Below are 21,279 nucleotides of genomic sequence, written 5' to 3'. Positions count from 1 at the left end.
TGCTCTCCTGTTTCCTAGAACTTTGTCCCTTTTCTCTACTATCCAGATTTCTTTCATATTCCCTTCAAAGGCTTTTACTAAATTTTGCATTTCTGCTATCATTGTTTTAACTTCCTAAGGCTCATCTTGTTTTCTGACTGCACCATTTTTATTGCATTTTGTTCTTGTTTCCAAGATGAAATATCTTCTTTTTCTCTCTGAGAATGTTAATAAAAGGGAGAATATTGGTATTAATTAATATTGACAATTTTATTTTTACTTATTTTTACTTTATTTAAATAAATTTTTAGTATATTAATTTTTAAAATAATTTTTTAAAATATTTCCATCTTTCCACTTAGTCTCTGCTCACAATTTTTTTTTTTTTTATTTTTTGGGTTGTTCTTGTTGCCGTTTGTGGTCTAAGCTTACATGAGAGGCTCTTCTCCGATGAGGAGTGACTTATGGATGACTCACGTTTCAGGGGATATCACTAAAGCCTGGTTAGTCACTCCACAAGCATGAATGAAGCAGGTCAACCTTGGTGAACTAGCTAAACCGTTCACATAGAGAAATCACAGTGTCAAGGTTTTGGGGATTTCTTTCTCAGCTGGTCATGCACAGAGAAGAATCTTCCAAATCACTGCCTGGAATGTATAAGCTTGGCTTCCGGCTGTCTGAAAACAAAATGAGAAAAGAGGACAGACAGGTCTCAGCATTCGGTTGTAAACTTTCACTTATTCTTTTATCTCTTCAGTAAAGTGTCTATGCCCTCAATAGGATGTACCATACCTTGTTACAAAGACCCTTTATCTAGCCATCTCCAGAGAATAAACCTCTGCTGAGGTGAGGACAGACAGAATTTGGTTATTCTGAGTGGGGTAAGGGATCCCAAGTTCCAATAGCTTATTAAACAGACTTCAACCAATCCTCAAGGATTTTTTTTAAATCGACTTTTTCGAGGTACAGTTTCCTCATGTCTCTGTGTACACTATTAAATAAAACAAAAAGAACACATGTAGTTACCACAGGACGTCAGCAACTCAGGGGCTCAAGGCCTGTCCTTTATCAGTCATGTTCAATAAGAAAACAATACTCACATCAGTTACTCGAACAGAAAGAAGTAATGTAATGAATTATTAACTGAGGCTGGCACAGTGGCTCACATCTGTAATCCGAGCACTTTGGGAGGCAGAGGCAGGTGGATCGCTTGAGCCCAGGAGTTTGAGACGATCCCGGGCAACATTCCAAAACCACGTCTCTACAAAAAAATTTTTAAAACTCGTCAGGTGTGGTGGTATGTGTCTATAATTCCAGCTACTCAGGAGACAGAGGCAGGAGGATGGCTTGAGCCCAGGAGACAAAGGTTGCGGTGAACCAAGATCACGCCACTGCACTCCAGCTTTGGTGACAGAGTGAGACCCTGTCTCAAAAAATAAATACATAAATAAGAATTATTAACTAGGTATAGAGTTGTTGACTGGGTAAGTGAAAGAGAGTAACTAACTCTAAAATATCACAGAACTAGCAGAAGTAGCTACCATAGCTAGGGCTGTGGTGACAGAGGGAAGAAGTTAGAGGTTATAAAAAGTTGGAAACTGGCAGGACGCGATGACTCAAGCCTGAAATCCCAGCACTTTGGGAGGCCAAGGCGGGCAGATCACCTGAGGTCAGGAGTTCAAAACCAGCCTGATCAACATGGAGGAACTCCATCTCTACTAAAAGTACAAAATTAGCAGGCATGGTGGCACATGCCTGTAATCCCAGCTACTCGGGAGGTTGAGGAAGGAGAACCACTTGAACCCAGAAGGCAGAGGTTGCCATGAGCCAAGATCGCACCATTGCACTCCAGCCCAGGCAACAAGAGCAAATCTCCATCTCAAAAAAAAAAAAAACTTGGAAACTTAGAGGAGGAGAACTCAAACTTCTAAGTTGAGTTTCAGGGGCTCCTCCTCTAAGTTGGGTGCTAAAAGCAGGGCCCTGTGGGCCTGGGACCCAGAGCTCTAAGAAAGGGTACCAGCTGGCTGGTGCTGGCATCTCTGAATGGGAGGGCACAATGAGGCTAATTCTCCAAGTGCAGGGAAAACTGCCAACTGGATGGCAGGGTGAAGACACACCGCTCACAGAAACAGCAAGCAGAGGGGATGCCCACAGAAAGCAACGCCTTGCAGTCTCCCTCTGGCGCCCCCTATCTGCACATCCCAGCCAGGAGCCAGCTGACAAGGTGCACGTGTGAGTCATAGAGTGGGCTCCAGCACCCCAAAGCTGAGAGTCTAAGCGTGGGTTTGGAGCTAAGAGACAGTAACTTCATAATTGTCAGCTGGCAATGCCACCTACTGTGCATCACATTTTCCCTGAGCTGAGACCTACCCATTTTTTTGGCATTTGCACCCATATCACCAGGGCTTCTCCAGCACAGCCCCTGAAACCATCAGCTGAGTCATGGGTTAGAGTGATTGAAGTGCCCTGGTTCTGGCTTTCTGGGAGAGTCATATAATACAAACAGCTTCCATTCCTACCATCATTCCTGGTACACAGCAGTTACCCCCAAATATTTATTGAATAAAGCTAAGCCTGTATTCAACTATGTGCTGATTAAACCAAGATACTTTTGCCTAAAAAAGCATCAACTATTTTTTTAAATAATAATATATTATTATGGTATAAGTCTGGCATTCAAATTAGGGCAACCCTTTAGAAAAACAATCTGGTTAAAAGCCATATCCATGAAGATGTTAATCACAGTGATATTTATAGAGTGAGAGATAGTAGCTCATGTGTCCTACAACAGAGGCGTGGTTATGTTGTGAAACCATCTCTCATTAGCATACTATGTCTGCATGTAAAATCAGAGTTATGGGAATAGTGGTGTACTATCAAAAAAATACTTATGCTTTGGGGAGGTTGGATACCACAATGGGTAGAGCAGAGGTTTCAGAGTCAAAGCTGTCTGGGTTCCAATGCTAGCTCTATCGCTTATCCGAAGTACAGTTGAGACTCCTTGAGCCTTGGTTTCTTTATCTCTGGTATCAGGAAAATGCCTACTTCCCAGGATTATGTTAAGGATTAAGTGAGAAAGAGAAAGCAATCTATACAAATCTTGGTACATGCCAGGTATTTTGTAAGCAGTGAATGTTTTTATTGTCTAAAGTAAATATGCAGAATGGAAAGAGGTAGCACCATTACACTTACAATTATGCTTACAAGAAAAACAGGTGCACTGCAGGAAAAAACTAAAAGGAAATACATTTAAATACTAAACAATGATTGTATTGAGGGCTGGAATTATGATTGACTCCCTTTCCCTGTTTTCCAAATTATGTCATAATTCAATATATATATTGGATCTCTGCCCCTAGCTTCTGACACAGAGCTCCTAAACCCTTGTAATATCCTGAGTGATGGGATGCTAGGAGCACCTTTTGTTCTAATATTTAGTCTTCGATCCCTGTTCCTGACACAGAGCTCTTAATTTCCTGGACAATAGGAGTAGGATTTTTGTTCTAATGAGCTGACTGCCGGTGGGCTCCTGGATAGTATCAGGATAGGAGCTGGTCATAAGAAAGGTCAATGTCTGATTAGAAGCTTGGAACTTTCAGCCCCATCCCCCACACTCTGGGGAGGGGAGTAGAGCTAAGGGTTGAGTAATAATCTATCATGCCTATGTGATAAAGTGTCCGTAAAAATCACGCCTGTAATCCCAGCACTTTGGGAGGCCAAGGCGGACGGATCACGAGGTCAGGAGATTGAGACCATCCTGGCCAACATGGTGAAACTCTGTCTCTACTAAAAATAGAAAAATAGCTGAGTGTGGTGGCGCATGCCTGTAGTCCCAGCTACTTGGGAGGCTGAAGCAGGAGAATCACTTGAACATGGGAGGCAGAGGTTGCAGTGAGCCGTGCTGCACTCTAGCCTGATGATAGAGTGAGACTCTGTCAAAAAAACAAAAAATAAAATCCCTAAACTACAGGGTAGGTGAGCTTCCAGGTTGGAGAATACATCCATGTGCCAGCGCCAGGAGGGCGGAGCATCACAACTCCATGAGGACAGAAGCTCCTGCACTCAGAACCCTTCCAGACCTCGTCCTATTTCCTCTTCATCTGGCTATTCATTTCTATCTTGTACAACCTCCTCTATGATAAACCAGCAAACCTAAGGAAAGTGGCTCTGAGTTCTGTGAGCCATTAATTATTGAACCTAAGGAGGAGTACCCAATACTTGTGATTGGCATCTGAAATGGGAGCGGTCTTGTGGGACAGAGCCTTTAACCTTCAGGCTCTCCCCTACCCTGGGTAGTTAGTGTCCAAACTAAAATCGTGGGACACCCAGTTGGTGTCTGCAGAGAACTGGGGAATTGTTTTGTGCAGAAAACCCGCACATTTGCTGTCAGAAGTGTTGGGCATAGAGAAATGGTTTTCCTTTGCATATATATTATTCATGAAATTTCGTACTTTAATAATGGCAAAACAGGCCGAGCATGGTGGCTCACTCCTGTAATCCCAGCTCTTTGGGAGGAGCTCAGGAGTTCGAGACTGGCCTGGGGGAACATAGAAAAACCCATCTTCACACACAAAAAAATTAAAATTACAAATAAAGTATTGTTTTTAATAATAATTTTAAATTTTAAAATTATTATTTTGAAATTTAAGTGTGGTATGAGCCTGTGGTCCCAGCTACTCAGGAGGCTAAGGTGGGAGAATGGTTTGAGCTTAAGAGGCAGAGGTTACAGTGAGCAGGAGCATGCCACTGCACTCCAGCCTGGGTGACAGGAGTAAAACCTTGTCTCACAAAAAAAAAAAAGGCAAACCTATCATTTTTAAGAAGTTATAAGCAAAATATTCCAAAGATCAAGAAAAGCAATGATTCATTGGTCAACAAAAAGTCCAAAGAGTTGCCTGCCTTCCTGAATAATTCAGTCCCAAAGCTATTAGGTGGAGCCAGGAAGGCAGGCATCATGCTGGGACATCAGCAGGAGGGTGTTTGTCCCAGTAGAGACAAGGGTACCTGTGCTGGCAGTGGTGGCTACACGGAGAGACTGGTTATGCACACAGGCATGATGGAAGACACGCTGAAGAAGAATGTCTTTATAAGTATGGAAAGGGAGGAATTGAATTAACCATGTGATCATGGGTTTGGTATTAGAGATTTCAGTGTGGACTCAAGGCCTTCAAGATAGACAGGCAGGTAGACAGACAGACAGATAGATAACAGATATACAGATATAAATTGTGTAGATGTATATTTACATAAACACATAGATATGTACATATACATATATTTGCTAACTCCACTGATGATTTTATTTCCTATAGAATACTATTTATTCAATCAATAGGTTATATATCTTTTTTCATTAAAAGTCTCATTCTTTCCATGTTGCCCACCACCCAAACAAGCCTTAGAGTTGCTGGTTTAGAATGTTAAAGCTTAAAGGCAACATCCTGTCCCTGACTCCAGTCCAAGAATCACTGACAAACTCTCAAAAGCAATGAGGGGAGCTAATGCCAAGATCTCTGTTTCTATATCCCATTCTCCATCAAGAGAAACGACTGTACCTTGGAGAAATGGCCAATGTCACGGGTGAGACAGGGAAAGCACAAGATGTCAGGAACATCTTGTTTCAGAAAGCGAGGAAGTGCCTGAAGAATGGAGTGGGGGTCACAAAAAGAGACAGAAGCCTGCTGAAGGGGTGACCCCTTGGCCAAGCTGGGAGATTTTCAGCATCAAAATAAATAATGAGGGCAGGTGCTGTCATCCCAGAACTTTGGGATACCAAGGCAGGAAGATCACTTGAGGCCAGGAGTTCAAGCCCAGCCTGGGCAACATAACAAGACTCAGTCTTAAAAAAAAAAAAAATTAGCCAGGCATGGTGGTGCACACCTGAAGTCCCAGCTATTTGGGAAGATGAGACAGGAGGACTGCTTGAACCCAAGAGTTCGAGGTTACAGTGAGCTATAATCACACTGCCATACCCCAGCCTGGGTGGCAGAGCAAGAGCCTACCTCAAAAATAAATTAATTAACAAAAATAAATTACAATTAACAAAATAAAACCAAAATAAATAATGAGTAAAAAATTCCTGAATCTATACTAATATAAATAAAAATATGAATAAATAAATGCAGAGAAGATAAAGTATTTTTTTCTTTTATTACAATTTTTCTGTACAGAAGATGCCAACTAATAAACGCAGAAGTAATAGTGAACTTGGCAACTATCACAGTAATAATTAGGCCAAGAAACATCCATGGTGCTAAAACTAGTGGGAGGAAGTTTGCTGAAGATCAAGATATTTAAAGATCTCTCCATAAAGTGCTTTTTAATTACAAAGAGGAAAAAAGTAATTTACCTTGGAGAAGATTGGCACACACCATCTTAATCAAGCCATCAGAGTTAGCATCACTGGTCATAGAACAAATTGAGATGGTGCAAGGCCTGACGGGACGCCATAGGAAGAATACAGCATGATGTCCGTGAATTTCCTTCCAGAAACGCAGAACCAGAATCGATTCATGAAGAAACATCAGCAAACCCCATCTGAGGGACGTTCTACTAAATAACTGACATGTCGCCCTCACAAGTGTCAAGGTCATGGAAATCAAGACAGAGGAATTATTTTAGATTCGAGAACACTAACCAGACATGACAGCCACACGCAAGCACGCCTGAGTCTGAACTGGAGCCTTTGCTCTAAAGGACATCATCAGGACAACTGAGAAAACTCATGGGGTCTGAGGACTCGATGGCAGCAACGTATTGAGATGAAATTCCTGGTGTTAATGGCTGCATTGTGGTTATGTGAGAGAGAGAATGTCCTTGTTTGTAGGAAATACACATTAAAGAATTCAGGAGTGAGGGGCCATCAGGCCAGCAACTTACTCCCAAATGATACAGGAAAAAAAAGTTCTTGCAACTTTTTCATAAGTTAGAAATTATTTCAAAGAGAAAAAAAGTCCAAAAACTTTATTTTGGCTGTGGCTGAAAGCTTCAACTCTTCCTTTATCTTACTAAAAGCAAAGGCTGCAGCCAGTTCAGGCGGCCAAACCTGTTCATCCTGACTGTCTCGGGACAGGTTGCCAGGTGCGGGCAGACAAGCACCTCCCGGTGCAGGGGTTCAGGCCCCGGGCTGGCCAGGGAGGGCTGGCTGCTGGCTGCTGGCTGCGGGCCAAGGCTGCAGTGAGGAGCCTCAGCACTGAGCACTCCAGGAGGAGGTCGGACGCCTGTGGCCTCTGGGGCTTGGAATAGGAAGAAAAACAAATGGGAACTTTTCCTACTCTCCACTGGGACCAAGACCTTCTCATCAGGCCCTGAAGTCTCAGAGAAGGGGGAGGCTGGGGAAGGGAAGAAGGGAGAGGAAGAGAGGAAAGAGAGGAGCACCTTTGCTCTCTGGTATTGTCACATTTTATATATATATATATATTTGTATTCATTTTATCTAAGTCACCAGACCCTGTTGTCCTTGGCCCTCTATGCCATTTCCCTACACTGTTTCCCCAGCAGGGGTGGCAGGGCCCGGCCGGCACAGTTGCCAGTGGAACCAGGAGAGGGCTGCCTTACAAACCCGTGTTCAGTGGCCCGTCACTAAGGGTTTCTGAGGTTTGTTTTTCCCTACAGCAAAGCTGCTGCTTCACTTTTGCATATTTTAACAGGTTTGATGTTTTCCCCAGGATAGTCTCTTAAATTTCAGAAATGGAAAAGCAGTGTTTGCTGATGCGTATTTTCTCCATATAACTGTGAGCTGCTAAAGGCAAGTGCTGTGCAAACTCACTTTTCTACCCACTCCCTCCCAGTGCCTAAGAAGGCTCAGTCCACAGCAGGCATTCAATGAACGCTTTGTTTCTCTGTTCGGGTGTGTGTGTGTTCCTGCACTGCCTTTTTCTGCACATCTGGGAGTCAAAGAGATAAGTCCCATCACCACGCCACTTCCCTCCATGTTTCAGCCTGCAAAGGCTCTATCTGAGGCACCTAATTCCTAAATAAAGTCGTTCATGTTAGTGACTGTCTAGAGCGGTGTGCTTAGTTCCCGAGAGATAGATAAGCCATCGTTATCTGCCATAAGAAACAAGAGAGACAGTGGCTCCCAGCGATAAGGAGCCAGGCACTGGGCATGTGCCTAGTGTGGTTGAAACATTGACTATTGCACAGCACAAGCTCACCTCCACCCGACCCTCTTATGAGCACTGTCCATTGTACTGAACAGTCACAGTTTGCAGCAACAGGGGATGATGGACCCCGCTCAGAGTCAGAGGTGTGAGAAAGAGGGTTAAAATAGGAATTTCCACTCCTCATATGTTCTCTAAAACCTGGTGGAAAGCGCAACTGGGTCCTTACTAGTGACTGCGATGATCTAGATAAAGAACAGAGGCTCTCCGGAAATCAGAGATGGGCTCTGAACTGGCAGGCTAGCTTCGGGAGCTCTGATGGAGGTGATAGGGGTCCCCAAGCTGGGCAAGCTCTAGGGTTGGGGGTTCTGTCCACAGCAGCAGCAGCAGCTGTGAAGGCAAGGCCTTCGGGGGCTTGCTGGACCTTTTCAAGCTGTGCTATCTGAAAAGCATCTATGCATCATACAGCCCACGTCAACAACATTTCGGCTCACAGAGCTGGAATGCTTCATTCAGCCCCAGGGCCTTAACTTCTGAGATCCAGTTACTAGCAACGGGCATCGTGATAAGGTGGCAGCCAGGTGCGTGTCTGATCCTGCCTGGGTCCAGCATCTGACCCCAATGTGACCTCCCTCCTCTCCAACCTGGGCCTGACTCATGCTTCCAGAACAGGAACTCGAGGATACCTGCTGCCCAGCCATAGTTGACTCATAGCTGGTCCAGGAGTTGCTCTGGAAGGGGCTCAGGACAGCTGTCAGCTCTCGAGGAGGACACACCTTTCATTTCCTGAGCAGCTACCATGTGCTAGAAACCAGGCACACCTCTGAATTTTATTGGTACCATTACCTTGTAGGGGATTTCTGATCTTTCCTAGAAAGGGGAAAAGTAAGGATCAGGCAGAAGTGAATTCAAAGGCCAATCTCCCAGCACTGAGCACAGCCATCCACTCACCCTCAGTGCATTCTCTGGGGCCAGTCAGCACCATCCCTGGGAACTGCTGTTTCTTTAAAAAAAAAAAAAAAAATTGGGCCGGGAGTGGTGGCTCATGCCTGTAATCCCAGCACTTTGGGAGGCCAAGGCAGGCAGATCACTTGAGGTCAGGAGTTCAAGACCAGCCTGGCCAACATGGTGAATTCCATCTCTACTGAAAATAAATACCAAAAAATCAGCCAGGAGTGGTGGCACATGCCTATAATCCCAGCTACCTTGGAGGCTGAGGCATAAGAATCACTTTAACCCAGGAGGCAGAGATTTCAGTGAGCTGAGATTGTGACACTGCACTCCAGCCTGGGTGACAGAGCAAGACTCTGTCTCAAAAAAAAAAAAAGCATAGAGACAGGGTCTCACTGTGTCGCCAAGGCTGGTCTCCAACTCCGGGGCTCAAGCCATCCTCCTGCCTCGGCTTCCCAAAGCCCTGGGATTACAGGTGTGAGCCACCTCACCCAGCCCCACTGTTTCTTCACTCATTACTCCAGCCCACAGTTATCGAGGGCTTCCTCCCCTCTACTTCATGGCCGGTCAGTCCCAGCAGGCAGACTTTGGGAGGCCCATCAGCTCTCCTGAAGGAGCCAGGCTTGGCTGGGAAAGGGGGCACCTGGACCCCAAGTCCACCAAGGCAGAGACAGGTGTCCCCACTCCTTGCAACCCTCTCTCAGCCATGGGGTGGGGCTAGCATGGCCTCCGTGGCTGCAGAGGGGTCTCTGGTCTGGACTGCAGCATCGTCTTGGCCGCACACCCCTGCACCCCGCAGGTGCTTCGGGGAGGCATCCTTGCTCTTCCCTGGCATCAGCCCTACAGTGGGTAAACAGGTGAGGAGGCAGAGGCAATGAGACCACCTCTCATTCCTGTGGTTTCAGGTGCCTGGCTGATGTCAGGCCTGAGTGATGTGGCAGCAGGGTGGGAGGGTGTCACTGTGTCTCGGGCCTGAATGGAGCTGAGGCTTTCCCTTAAAAGCTTTAAATCATTAAATATGTCCCCTTTCAGCACAGCCACTTCCCTTGGGCCCTGCTCACTGTTCACATGTGTCTTTATGGCACCACAGACCTCCCCGGGGGGGGTCTCGTATCCCTCAAAAGTGCAGTGAATACAGGTGTGTGCACATAACTCACACAGGCAGATAGTCCCTCTCGGGCACACAGGTGCATGCTATGAGCAGCCTTGTGCAAATGCCCACAGCCCCTCCCACCTCACACATGTCCACATGGCTTCATGCTATTCCCGTGCTCACTGGCATCCCCAGGCACAGACGAGCAGACACTTGGCAGGGCACTTAATCTCCAAGTATGCAGGAAACACCTGACTTTGTGCTATCACACATGCTCCCGAATGTACACACTCACAAATATATAAAGTCCTCAGGAGCCTGAATTCCTACACACTCCTGCACACTCATGTGCACTCAACAGTCACACACACACAGCGGTTCCCCGGGGTGATGCTGGCTGCTGCGCCCTGCCTGGGCACACCCACCCAGGCAGGAGGTACACACTCATGCACACACACCAGACGCACACATGCATGCATGAACAGTAGACTATGCCCAGGTGTCCACACAGCATTCACATGCTTATCCCCACCCCTAGACATACAGGTGGGGTCTTCAGGACATCAGGAGTGAGTACAGCAGGGAGGGAACTGCAGCTGGCAGGATGCTGCAATTCCCAGCCTCGCCTCTGGGGACCGCAGTTGGGTCCACAGCGCAGCCCTGGGCTCCGAAGGGCAGGAGACTGCCTGAGGCACAGTCCCACTGGCATGAGCCAGCAGGTGGCACAGCTCAGGCTGGACCCAGCCAGCCTCTAGGAGGGAGGAGAGGGACATCGTGGTGGCCCTGGTCTCCCTGCAGGGTATGGGATGAACTCTGCTGCCAGATGGGCAGGGGCTGCAAAAAGGAAGAATGGGCAGCTTGAACTCAGGGAGGGCGTCTGCGGTGGGGCAAGTAGTTGAAGAGAACTCCGGAGGGTGGAGGGGGAGATGGAAAAGGGAAGGTCAGGGGGTTAAGGAAGAAATAAAGGAGAGAGAGGGCAGGACTGTGGGGAGGAGACGAAAAGGTTGAGGCCAGGAGGGGAGTGAGAGAGAAGAGAAGAGAAGGAAAAGTGAGGAGAGAAGAGGGGCCAGAAGGGGACAGAGCAGTGCTGGGGTGTGAGAGGGACGGGCACGCCCTGCATCACCAGCCATACAGTCCCTGTCCTGCCAGCCCCGTCCCCCGTCAGGACAGACAGGCCAGGGCTCTGCTGCGCTGTGCTGCCTCCCTTCTCCAGACCCAGCACCTCAGCATCCCTGGATCTTGAGATCCAAAAGGCACAGCTCAACTTACCCTGCATGGAAGGCAGCGACTCACACAGATGAGCCTGCTAGAGCACCTTTTCCAGCAGCAGAGACCCTCCAGGGTGGACGGGAGCTTGCTTTCCCCTCTCCTGGGTCTGGCGGGAACACCCCCCTCTTACCCCAACTCGCAGTGACCCCCGGAGGGGGAAGCGATGGGCGGCACACTCTGCTCCAGCACCTGCCGCCTGCCTAACACACACATGAGGACAGCTTCCAACAAGACGCAGGTGGCAGACAAAGGTGTCCCAGGATGGCAGGTGGGGGAGGCTGAGAAGAACTGGGGAATGGACACCCCCCATCTCCCACAGGCTCAGTGGCTCCCTCAGGACATGGGGAAAGCTGGGAACCCTGAGACAGCACTGGAAGTTCTTGTTGCCTAAATCTCTCCTGCCTGCTGCATATGGACCCCATTTCTTCCAATTGAGGGCTCTGCAGAGGCAGAAGATGAGCAGCAAAGATCTGATGACCTTCAGAGCTGGGTGAGTCCAGGGTCCTCACCCCATTATGCCTAAGCTATACCCCCATATTCCCTGTCCTCCCAGCCCTGAGGGACCTGGTCCCACTGCACAGGGGTGGCTCCAATGCCCAATAAGCTGTAAGAGTCTGAGAGAGCACCCTATGTCACAGAGAACGGGAGGTGGCCTTGGACCTGGGATCTTGTTTGCGGCTCTTTATCATGGACACACTCCCAGAACTTCCAGTCCCTCCACCTCCTCCTGAAGTACTCCAAGAGCTGGCCGAGAGCCCACCTCTGGCCCTGGCATGGCCCTCAGGGACCTGGTGGGTCATGGGCTTTCCTCTCCCACTTCCTGTGTCCAATAACTCAGGGCCCAGATGGAGACACCATGACTGTTGACTCATCAGATACCTGAGTGTGTAGGAGAAAGGCCTTGCCCGCTCTGTTCTTCAGATGAGAACACCGAGGCTCAGTGAGGTGGCATGCCTTTCTGAGGGCCAGTGGAGCAGACCAGCCTGGGAGGACTAAGGGAGGTGCCGGAGGAGCTGAGGCCGCAGCTCCCCCACCTGCTCTTGCAGTCCAGCCCTCCACCCCACCCTTCCCCCTCCCTCAGCCCTGCCCGGGGAGCAAAGCCCGACCTGGTGGAGTCCCCACACTCTCCCACCTGGGCGGCCCACCTCAGACTGCCTGCGCCAGACCCACACACTCCATCCCCTCATCACTCCCCAGGAGCATGCCCCCCTCATCACTCCCCTGTTCTGTGAAATCCAACGACAGACCGCCCCCATCCTCCCCATTCCCGTAGCACTGCAGCCCCTGCATCTGACCACATCCCTCCCTGCTAAAAACTCTTCAACAGCTCCCAGCTTCCCTTGGGACAGAAAGCTCATTCCTCACAGCAGAGTTCAAGAGCCCCTTTTACTTTTCTGGCTTCATCTTCAGCCACTGTCACCCTCCCCCGCCCCCACCCCCCACCGCTCCACAGCTCTTAACACCCTGGTCTGCTCTCCAGCCACACAACTGCCGGCAGGTCCCCGGCTCAGCCTGCGGGGCCCAGCTATGTCTCATCCCCCCGAAACTTCACAGGGCCATTCTAGGGAGCCCAAGTGAAGCCCTCAGCGTTCCCACGGCCCCCAGGCTTCCTCCCTTCCTGGTGCATATCCTCTGTGTGCTTGTCTGAATCCCTTTCTAAACTGTAACCTCTCTGCAGGCAGGGGCCCAGCCAACCTTGCCACATGATTATCCTCCACACCCAGCACACCACTGAACACCTAGTAGGTGTTTAAGAAATCCTGTCTAATATTAGACTCTAATTAATTCATTATTCATAATTATTTCATCCTCGTGGACCAAGGAGACACTCAGTCGGGGGTAGGGGAAGCTGACAGTCAAGGTCCCCTCAGCTCCCACCTCCGTGCTCCCTCTCTGGGAGATGGGCCCCACCATGAGGTTCCCCAGCAGCAGTAGGCCCACCGCAGTGCCTGAGGCTCCAGGGACTGTCCCTGGGAGAAGTGGCTTGCCATCTTTTCAACACCAACCTCCCCAAGCTCCTTAATCACTTCAGACCCTACACAGCTGACGGGTAACCAAGAGGACGTGAGCCCCCCCCACCCCGACATTCCCTCTCCACCTGCCTACAGGTCCCTGGGGCCTCTGCAGAACCACCCAGAAGCTCCAACTACAGGTCCCTGGGGCCTCTGCAGAACCACCCAGAAGCTCCAAAGTATGACATCACCAGTTCAGCAGCCTTGCCCACTCCCATCACTTCCTGAAAGAGCCAGAGCAAGAAGATGATGCATGTGAGCCCTGCCCTTGGGAAGCTTCCAGGTTGGGAAATGAGGAATGAGCCTGACACCCAGGGCCCAGAGACCAGCACAGAGGTGGGTCAGGAGGCAGACACGCCCTGCCGGGTGATGACGACAGCACCATCATCACGGCTACCTCTCGTTAAGTACTTACTAAGTGCAAGACTCCAAGCTAAGCAATTAATAGAACTTTCCTTGTTTAATCCTTACCATAAGTCCACAACTCCATAATCCTTATTTTACAGATTGAAAAAGGAGGCCCAGAGAGACCTAGCAATGTGTGCAGGATCACACCGCTGTCAGTGGTAGAGCTGGAGTTTCAGTCCAGCTCTGCCGGCTCCAAAGCCCCTGCCCTTTCTACCCACTTCAAGCTCCAGGTGGGGGTGTGTTACTTCCCTTCCAAAAAGCCTCATGGGAGCCCCATTACCAATAACATAAGCCCCCCACAGCTGAGGCTACCCCGGTTCGACCCCTGCCTGCCCCTTCACCGTTGCTCCCAACACCCCCCCATCACACCTTAGATTTTCACACTGCCTTTTTCAAAGTTTTCCCCTCAGAGTCTTGGCTTCTGCTGTCTACTCAGGTTCAAAAGCCAGCCCCACTAACAGATAACAAAACAGAGGACTAAGAATGTTAAGTAACTAGCCCAAGGTCACGCAGCTAGAAAGCAATTGAGCCTGGTTAGAACCCAGGTCATTAAAGCATCAAGTAATCAAGCATTAATTTGTGTTACAGACAATTAGAGAATGAGAATTAGCAGGACGTGTCGCTAATGGTGCAGAAGATGTTAGGGGAGAGGAATCGGGCAGGTTCCAGAGTGAAGGAGGGCCAGGCTAGGCCTTGAGAAACGGGTAGGTTCTGGTGGGCAGGTCCTGGCCCACCCACCTTGAAAGGGGAGGGCATGAGAAAAGTACAGAGATGACAGCAAAGAGAGGGAGGGGGAGGAAGAGGGGGAGGAGGAGGGGGAGAAGGAGGGGGAGAAGGAGGGGGAGAAGGAGGGGGAGGAGGAGGGGGTTGTCAAAATCAGAGGGAGAGTGTGGCATGGTGGACAGAGCTGTGAGTGGGGGTCAGGGGACCCAGCTGTGTCCTCCAAACTTGCTGCGTGATCTTGGGCAAGGTCCATCCGACTCTGGGGAGTGCCTTGTCTATCAATGAGGGATAGATGCACCTAGGTGGTCTCTAGGATCCCACCTGGCCCTGACATCCCAGGACTTTGTGTGTGTGTTGACCTTGGAACTTGAGACACAGAATCTGAACCCAGATCCCTGGCACGGGCACAGGCTTGGACACCAAGCGCAGAGAGGGCCAGCAGCCGACATGACACCTCACAAGGAGCACCCGAGGGCTGTCCCCAGCCACACGCAGTCATTCACGTGCCCCTTCTCCCCATGCACCTGTGCTGTTAAGCATGTGTGGACTCGCTGCAGTGGATCCAATTCTGTGGAAGCTGAAACGTGGCAGGGGCAAACAAGTCAAGGTGGGAATCGTGGTTAGAGGGAGGAAATAGGATACGCCCACCCCTAGCTAAAGTCCTAGACTCTCGTTTATCCTCAAGGAAAGGTGAAGGGAATGGGGGTCCTTGGAGAAGGGGCAGAGAAAAATTCCTGAAAGTAAGGGTGAGGGTTTTAGGATTGGAATACATGGTCTGCCAAACTGGGGGACATTTGAAGAAAAAGAATGGTCCCCAATCAAGATAGCACTGCACCCAAACGTACCTCCCAGACCATCAGCAAAGGAAACAGTCCTCTCTTGGGGGCCTGTGCTCACAACAGACCCTGCTGGAGAGCTCAGAGCTTGTGGAGGCAGAAGACGCGTCGAGACTGTGGACACACGTATCTGGCACACACACACACATGCATGCACACACAGGTGCTCGCACACAAGCCTGAACAAAGACCCCAGTGTGGGCTACCCATCCTCCTACTTCCAGACTGAGCCCAGGAAGCAGCTCTCCCTCTCCGGGAGACACGCCCCTCACGTGCCAAGGACACGCAGCCCTGGAAGTCAGAACGTCTTGCTGTTTCACCTCGCTCCCTCTTGCCACAGTTCTGATGTGCGTGCTTCTTTTCTGACTCAAGAGGTGCCAAACAGAAACAAGCCCACCCACCTCTGCGTCCTAACTTTTGCCCTCTGCAGCATGAGGTCAGCTCTTACCTGCCCTGCCTGTTTGACCTCCAGACCCTGGCTTATTCACGACTGAATGCTAAATGATGGATGATGGGCACCCCGGATCCCACGTGATCCTCTAGTGGCCAGCTTTACTCTACCCTCAGGATTTATCCCATGGCTGGAAGCTCAGGGCGAGCACCAGCTCCTCTGCTCACTGGCTGGCAAAGCTCGGCCTGAGTTTCTGTGTTCTACAAGGTCAAGTGAAGATTACATGAGAACTGCCTGCAAAGCACTTAGCACAGAGCAGGGCGCAGAATAAGCCCTTGAGGATGAGTAATACACTTATTATTAATATTTGTCCCCAATTTTAACTCCCTGTGCCCTTATGCCACCATCCTATGTTGAGTAGGAAGTCCTTCTTGAAGTCTAATCTCAAGCCTTCGTGCCACGGATTGGGCCAATGCTCCCCCTTTATCGGAGCCTGGGGACTGAAGTGGAAAAGGCAGAACAGGCTGGTTGGAGGAGCCACCTCCTTGCAAGGGGCCAGGTAGGAGATTACAGAGGCGCCAGGCCCAGAGCTCCAACATGCACCTGCCGCAGCTCCAAGGGAGATCGGGGGCCTGCCAATTTACCCCGCCCCATGATCTCATGGCTGTGTGTGCCAGGCACTGGCTCAGGGAGCAGGTACTGACAGCAGCACCTGGGCAAGATGCCCAAGACAAGAAGACGGGAAGCCTGGAGAGAGCCGACAACAGAGCCGTCCCCATGGGGCTCAGACACGAGGTTCCTCTGGCCTCCACATGTGGCCTTTAGCTAGTGACTCACCATCTCTGTCCCTCCTCCCAGGCCCTTCAATCCTCCCCAGTAGCCTCCCTGTGACAGTGGGGGAGGGGAGGGGAGGCTCTCCTCCTCAACAGGGGCCAGTCCCTCCCCTGCATCTCTTTCTGCTGACCCTGGACAAGACACCCTTGTTTTAAAGCACAGGAGGTTTGCTGGGCAGGAGATAGGTGGCCAAATGCTGTCACTCCTGAGGCTGCTGCAGGCACACACCTAAATGCCAGCTGTAAAGAAACTATAATCCCCAAAGAGATGCCTCTCTCTCTCTCTCTCTCTCTTTCAGGGTGTCCCTAGAGGTCACACAGAGCAGGAGTCAACCCCAGCCCCAAGTTCTCCTGTGTCTTGAGCCTCAACCTCTCTTCCCCCAGCCAATTCCTGGATATGTCTCTCCCCAAATTAGCCCCTCCACCCACCCCAAAACCCACTTTGGGGGTCCAGAGACCCTCCCCTGAGCCTGGCTGGACAGGCTGCAGCTTCTGGAGTACAGCATGGGCGGGCCTGGCTGGCAGCCCCAGGGAAGGAGCTGTCTGGTCCATCTGGACCACCAGGGGCTCCCTTTGCCTCCTGATTACAGGAAGAGGCCTCCACATGGCCCAGAGCTCTGCCCTCGGGGTGCTCTCTCTGCTCCCCAATTCCCTGTCTGCTCTCAGGCCTTCAGCTCCAGTGCAGCCAGACACATGTGCCTCCTTTTCCCCACCAAGGAACTCCCTGCCTAGGTCCTACCCCTTCCAGCTTCCTGGCCCTGCTTCCTGGCCTACTCTTCCTGCAGGGTGCCACCTGGGCTCTGCCTGTCTCTCCCTCCCCAACCACCATCCCAGCACTAGAGCCGGGGTGCACTTGCTGCCCCCACCTCAGACCTCAGCCTCAAACCAGCCTCCCCCACCCCAAGGGAAGTCCTCAAAAATCAAAAACCTCATAACCTGGGTCCATCCACCACACACACACACACACACACACTCTCTCTCTCTCTCTCTCTCTCTCTCTCTCTCTCTCTCTATCCTCCCTTCCCAACCCCTGGCCCCCACCTCCCTCTCTGTAAGGAAAGTGAGGAGACTCAAGTCCCCTCCCACCCAGGAGCTCTGTGAATCTGAGGTTTCTCTCCACAGCCTCAGGTCCGGGCTCCCGCCCCGGATGTAGCCGGGTCTGAAGGCAGCTGACCACAGGGCACACACCCTCCTGACTGGCCCCTGGCTCCTGAGGAAGGAGGCAGCTGGCCTTGGTAGCATTCCCCACTTCGCTTCCCAGAATCTCTCTCAGCTCCACCTTGACAGAAGTGCACTTTTCTTTCCCCAGCATCTCACAGAGAAGACACTTGGATGGGCCACAGGCCAAAACTGGGCCAAAACCCTGGCAAAGAGGACCTGGCTCAAGGCCACACCACATTTCCACGTCATTTTCCAGTGGCACCAACTGGGCTGGACAGGCGTGTGGCTGGACAATCCCCACCCAGGAGGCAGGGCGAATTCCCAGAGTACCAGGTCACTGAGCCGTCTCAGGGGTAGGGCTCCTAGGGACTGGCTGGTTCTGGAACGATGCCGCTGGGATGCCAGATTTCGGTTGCTCCCCCTGCCTGTCCTAACCTCAAGGAAAGCCTTGTCCCTCCCAGACCATCACAAACTCCCTGCTCTTGGAAGCTTTCCCTGGCCAACCCCACCCAACTCTTACCACTTACTACACTGCTTACTCTGCATCCCCTCGGCACTTAGATCCCGAGTTACCCTGTGCTCATTTGCCCTTGTTTATGTGTTACTTTGCAGATGTTCTCACAGAGCTACACACGCCATGATCATCACTATTTGTAAGAGTCTCCAGTGTGCATTAAGCCCATTTTGCTGGAGAATTAGTCCCTGCCTTAAGGAGTGCCAAGGAAGACTTTGGATTCTAAGTCACATCTCCCCTGCTGCAATTTTTTCCTCTTGATAATCTCACTGATAAAACTTCCAATAAGGAACATTTCTCCCCATGAGCAAGTTCTTGCCTTCACTGCCAGGGAGGCCCCAGCTAAGGTTGGGGAAGGACTACTGGGGAAGGACTCTCTGGGGAGTACCTGGAAGAGGTCAGCTTCTCCTCAAAGGAAGCCTCTCCCGCTGGTGTACTGCAAGCCCTTCCAAGACCAAGTTCCCCTCTCCTGGCCTTTGGAACCAGCCTGTGTGCCAGTGCTGTGTCCCCAGTAACACACATTTCCCTCGGAAGCCATAGGAGGATGCAGAAAGAGACCAAACTGAGATTGATTCTCAGCCCTAGCACTTACTAATTGTGTGGACATAACCGCTCTGGACCTCAGCTTTGCTGTCTATAAAATGAGCACCATAATACGAACACTTAGGGAGAGTCATAAAGACTGAAGTTGATCTGTGCTGCACCTGGCACAGAGGCCTCCCTCGATAAGTGGCAGCCATTGCTATTGGGGTGTCCCAACACCCCTTGCCCCTACACACCACTGGCTCCCACTTGGGCCCACACTGAGGGTGTGGCTGTTGTGTTGGGGAAAGGAAAAAAAGGCCATGCCTGTGCTGCAGGGCCCCCACCCCCAACTGGTCTGCTTTTGTGGGAAGCATTTTCTGATGCCCTCACCCTACCCCTGGGCTGGCTGGCTAAGTGTCCAGCACCATGGGGAAAGGAGCAGCATTCAGGGACAGGTTAGTTCAGCCCTGAAGCTTGTCCAGGCCTAGGTCCAGAAGCGAGCCATGCCTGGGCTTCCCTTGCACCCTCACCTGTCCTGCAGCAGCCTCCACCCTGCAGGCCGCTCCTGGATGGCGTAGCACCTTGGATGTCAAGTGTGGGCCTTCCCGGGCACATGACATGAGGGGGCACTTCTGTGGGTTGTTGGGGGCAGGAAGGGATCTGTCCCCAGCTGGATCTGGGTTCTCCCATTTTGGGACCCAGTCATGCCAGGGCAGCACACATGGGCACTTAGCACACACCTCATGATGGAGCAGAGGAGGAACAAGGCAAAACCAGGGAGTCCCCAGGCCCCTGCTCCTGCCCTGCCCAGAGACAGTAGAGCAGGTGTCTCCAGCTTCTTAACCTCAACACACAGGAAGAAATACATTTTATAGCAACTGACAGACACACACATTCACAAAGTGATACTCTGTAATGCACTGGGATGGTTTTCTATCGTCACGACCCTCTAGTGAGTCACAAATGAGTCTGAGAAATCCCTCTGTAAGTAATGTAAGCAAGCCACAGTCCCTGGCTGGCAAGTGAGGGAGTGCCCCACCAGGACAGGGACACCGAGGCAGCAATGAAAACAGCCGCAGCAACCACTCCTTCCTTTTCCCCCCACTCAGCCCCTCATGGGTGAGGAGAAAAGCAGAGGGCTCTGTGAGAAAGATGCCGGAGCTGCCCCACTCTGCAGCAGGCGCTTCCCGTGGCGTAATCCTCACCACAGCCCCGAGTAGCAGCAGTTGTCTGTCCCATTTTGGAGAGGAGGCAATGCAGGCTCAGTGGCTTTAAAAAGATTCACTGCATGCTTGCCGTGTGCCAGCATGTTCTGAATGCTTTCTGTAATGCACAGTGTTTACCTAGTCCCCAGAGCAGCCCTAGGAAGTGGGTACCCGTGCAGCCACACATGGCAGAGGAGGACGCCACAGCTCCCCAGCTCGAGGTCCCACGGCCAGTTCCAGGCCTGCATCTGTCAACCCGGAACACTTTTAAGGAGTCCCTCCTGCCCCAGACAGAGTCCTAGGCTTCCCTGCAGACCCAGGTAAACTTCAAGTCGAAAGAGGCCTGCCTATAAGTGGGGAACATCAATAGGAGGGAGCAGATTGAAAGCTAGAAGAGAATATGAACAAGAGGCTGTGGCTGTGGGCTCACAGAAAGGGGGCAGCTCTCCTCCAGAATCCAGAGGCTATTTTAATTCAATGTTCATCATAAAAAAAATATTGACAGCTTGACTGGTTAAGGCTTCGCAGTGGCCTCCATGCAGGCAGCCTGCTCTGGAGCCTATGGTTCACTGGCTGCTCCAGACCCCCTCGCTCACCAGGGTCAACTGCAGACCAGAGCCTCCTGGGCACAGAGAGCCCTGCTCAGAAGGGACATCTCCATTCACAGAGGTGAGGAATCCTGGGGTTTCATGGTGGAAAGGCAGAGACCTGTCTTTGGGATCTGATGTGCATCTGTCTGCCAGGGTCTAGGGGCACCTGTGGGGAGGGGCAGCAGCCGCCCAGCTCTGCCAGAGACAGAGGGCAGGGCCAGGCCTGGGGCTTCCCACCCAGGATGCCATCAGCCCGCTGAAATTCCAGCCCACACAGGTACCCCAAGGGCTGTCAGGGAGGAGTGGGATTTATGACTTCCCCACCCCCTAATGCCCCAATGGGAAATGTTTTGAGCTGGTCAACATCTCTCTGGTCACAGGACCAGTGATCCTGAGGCTCCTAAATAATGGGGCAGGAGCCAGGTCATTAGGCAGGGGAGACTGTCATTAGTGCAGGTGATGCCACCACCGCACAGACAATGACAAACAGTCATTAGCAGCTGTGTCACCGGGGTGAGGCAATGCTGGCTGGCTGGGGGGGTGGCGCTCCCCCAGCCACGCACTCACACACACACACACACGGGGAGGAAGCAGACATGTGCCAACACTCACCCACACAAGGACATCTATAGACACACGCACTTGCACACTCCCACAGCCACACATGGGGGCATGAGTGGGTGTGTC

The 21,279-nt window shown here is 51.1% G+C and overlaps 1 long non-coding RNA gene and 1 other non-coding gene across 2 annotated transcripts; one reads left to right on the top strand and one right to left on the bottom strand.

Moving 5' to 3' along the window:
* Nucleotides 1–224: 224 nt before the first annotated feature.
* LOC105715824 (uncharacterized) lies at nt 225–13,498 on the bottom strand. Its single transcript, XR_001107139.3, has 5 exons — nt 13,401–13,498; nt 12,274–12,386; nt 11,395–11,834; nt 2,350–2,401; nt 225–656 (listed from the first exon to the last, which is right to left on the bottom strand). It is a non-coding gene; the product is annotated as an uncharacterized LOC105715824 (long non-coding RNA).
* On the top strand, nt 10,857–19,699 carry LINC02874 (long intergenic non-protein coding RNA 2874). Its single transcript, XR_010342911.1, has 5 exons — nt 10,857–10,924; nt 11,537–11,645; nt 11,831–11,884; nt 17,907–18,036; nt 18,371–19,699. It is a non-coding gene; the product is annotated as a long intergenic non-protein coding RNA 2874 (transcript).
* Nucleotides 19,700–21,279: the final 1,580 nt, after the last annotated feature.

The sequence above is a fragment of the Aotus nancymaae genome, unplaced genomic scaffold (assembly GCF_030222135.1).
Source record: "Aotus nancymaae isolate 86718 unplaced genomic scaffold, 86718_ANA_hifiasm-v0.15.2.pri h1tg000016l, whole genome shotgun sequence".
Classification (NCBI taxonomy): Eukaryota; Metazoa; Chordata; class Mammalia; order Primates; family Aotidae; genus Aotus; species Aotus nancymaae.
Note: the sequence above shows the minus strand (reverse complement) of the source record. Positions and strands in the feature narration are given on the sequence as shown.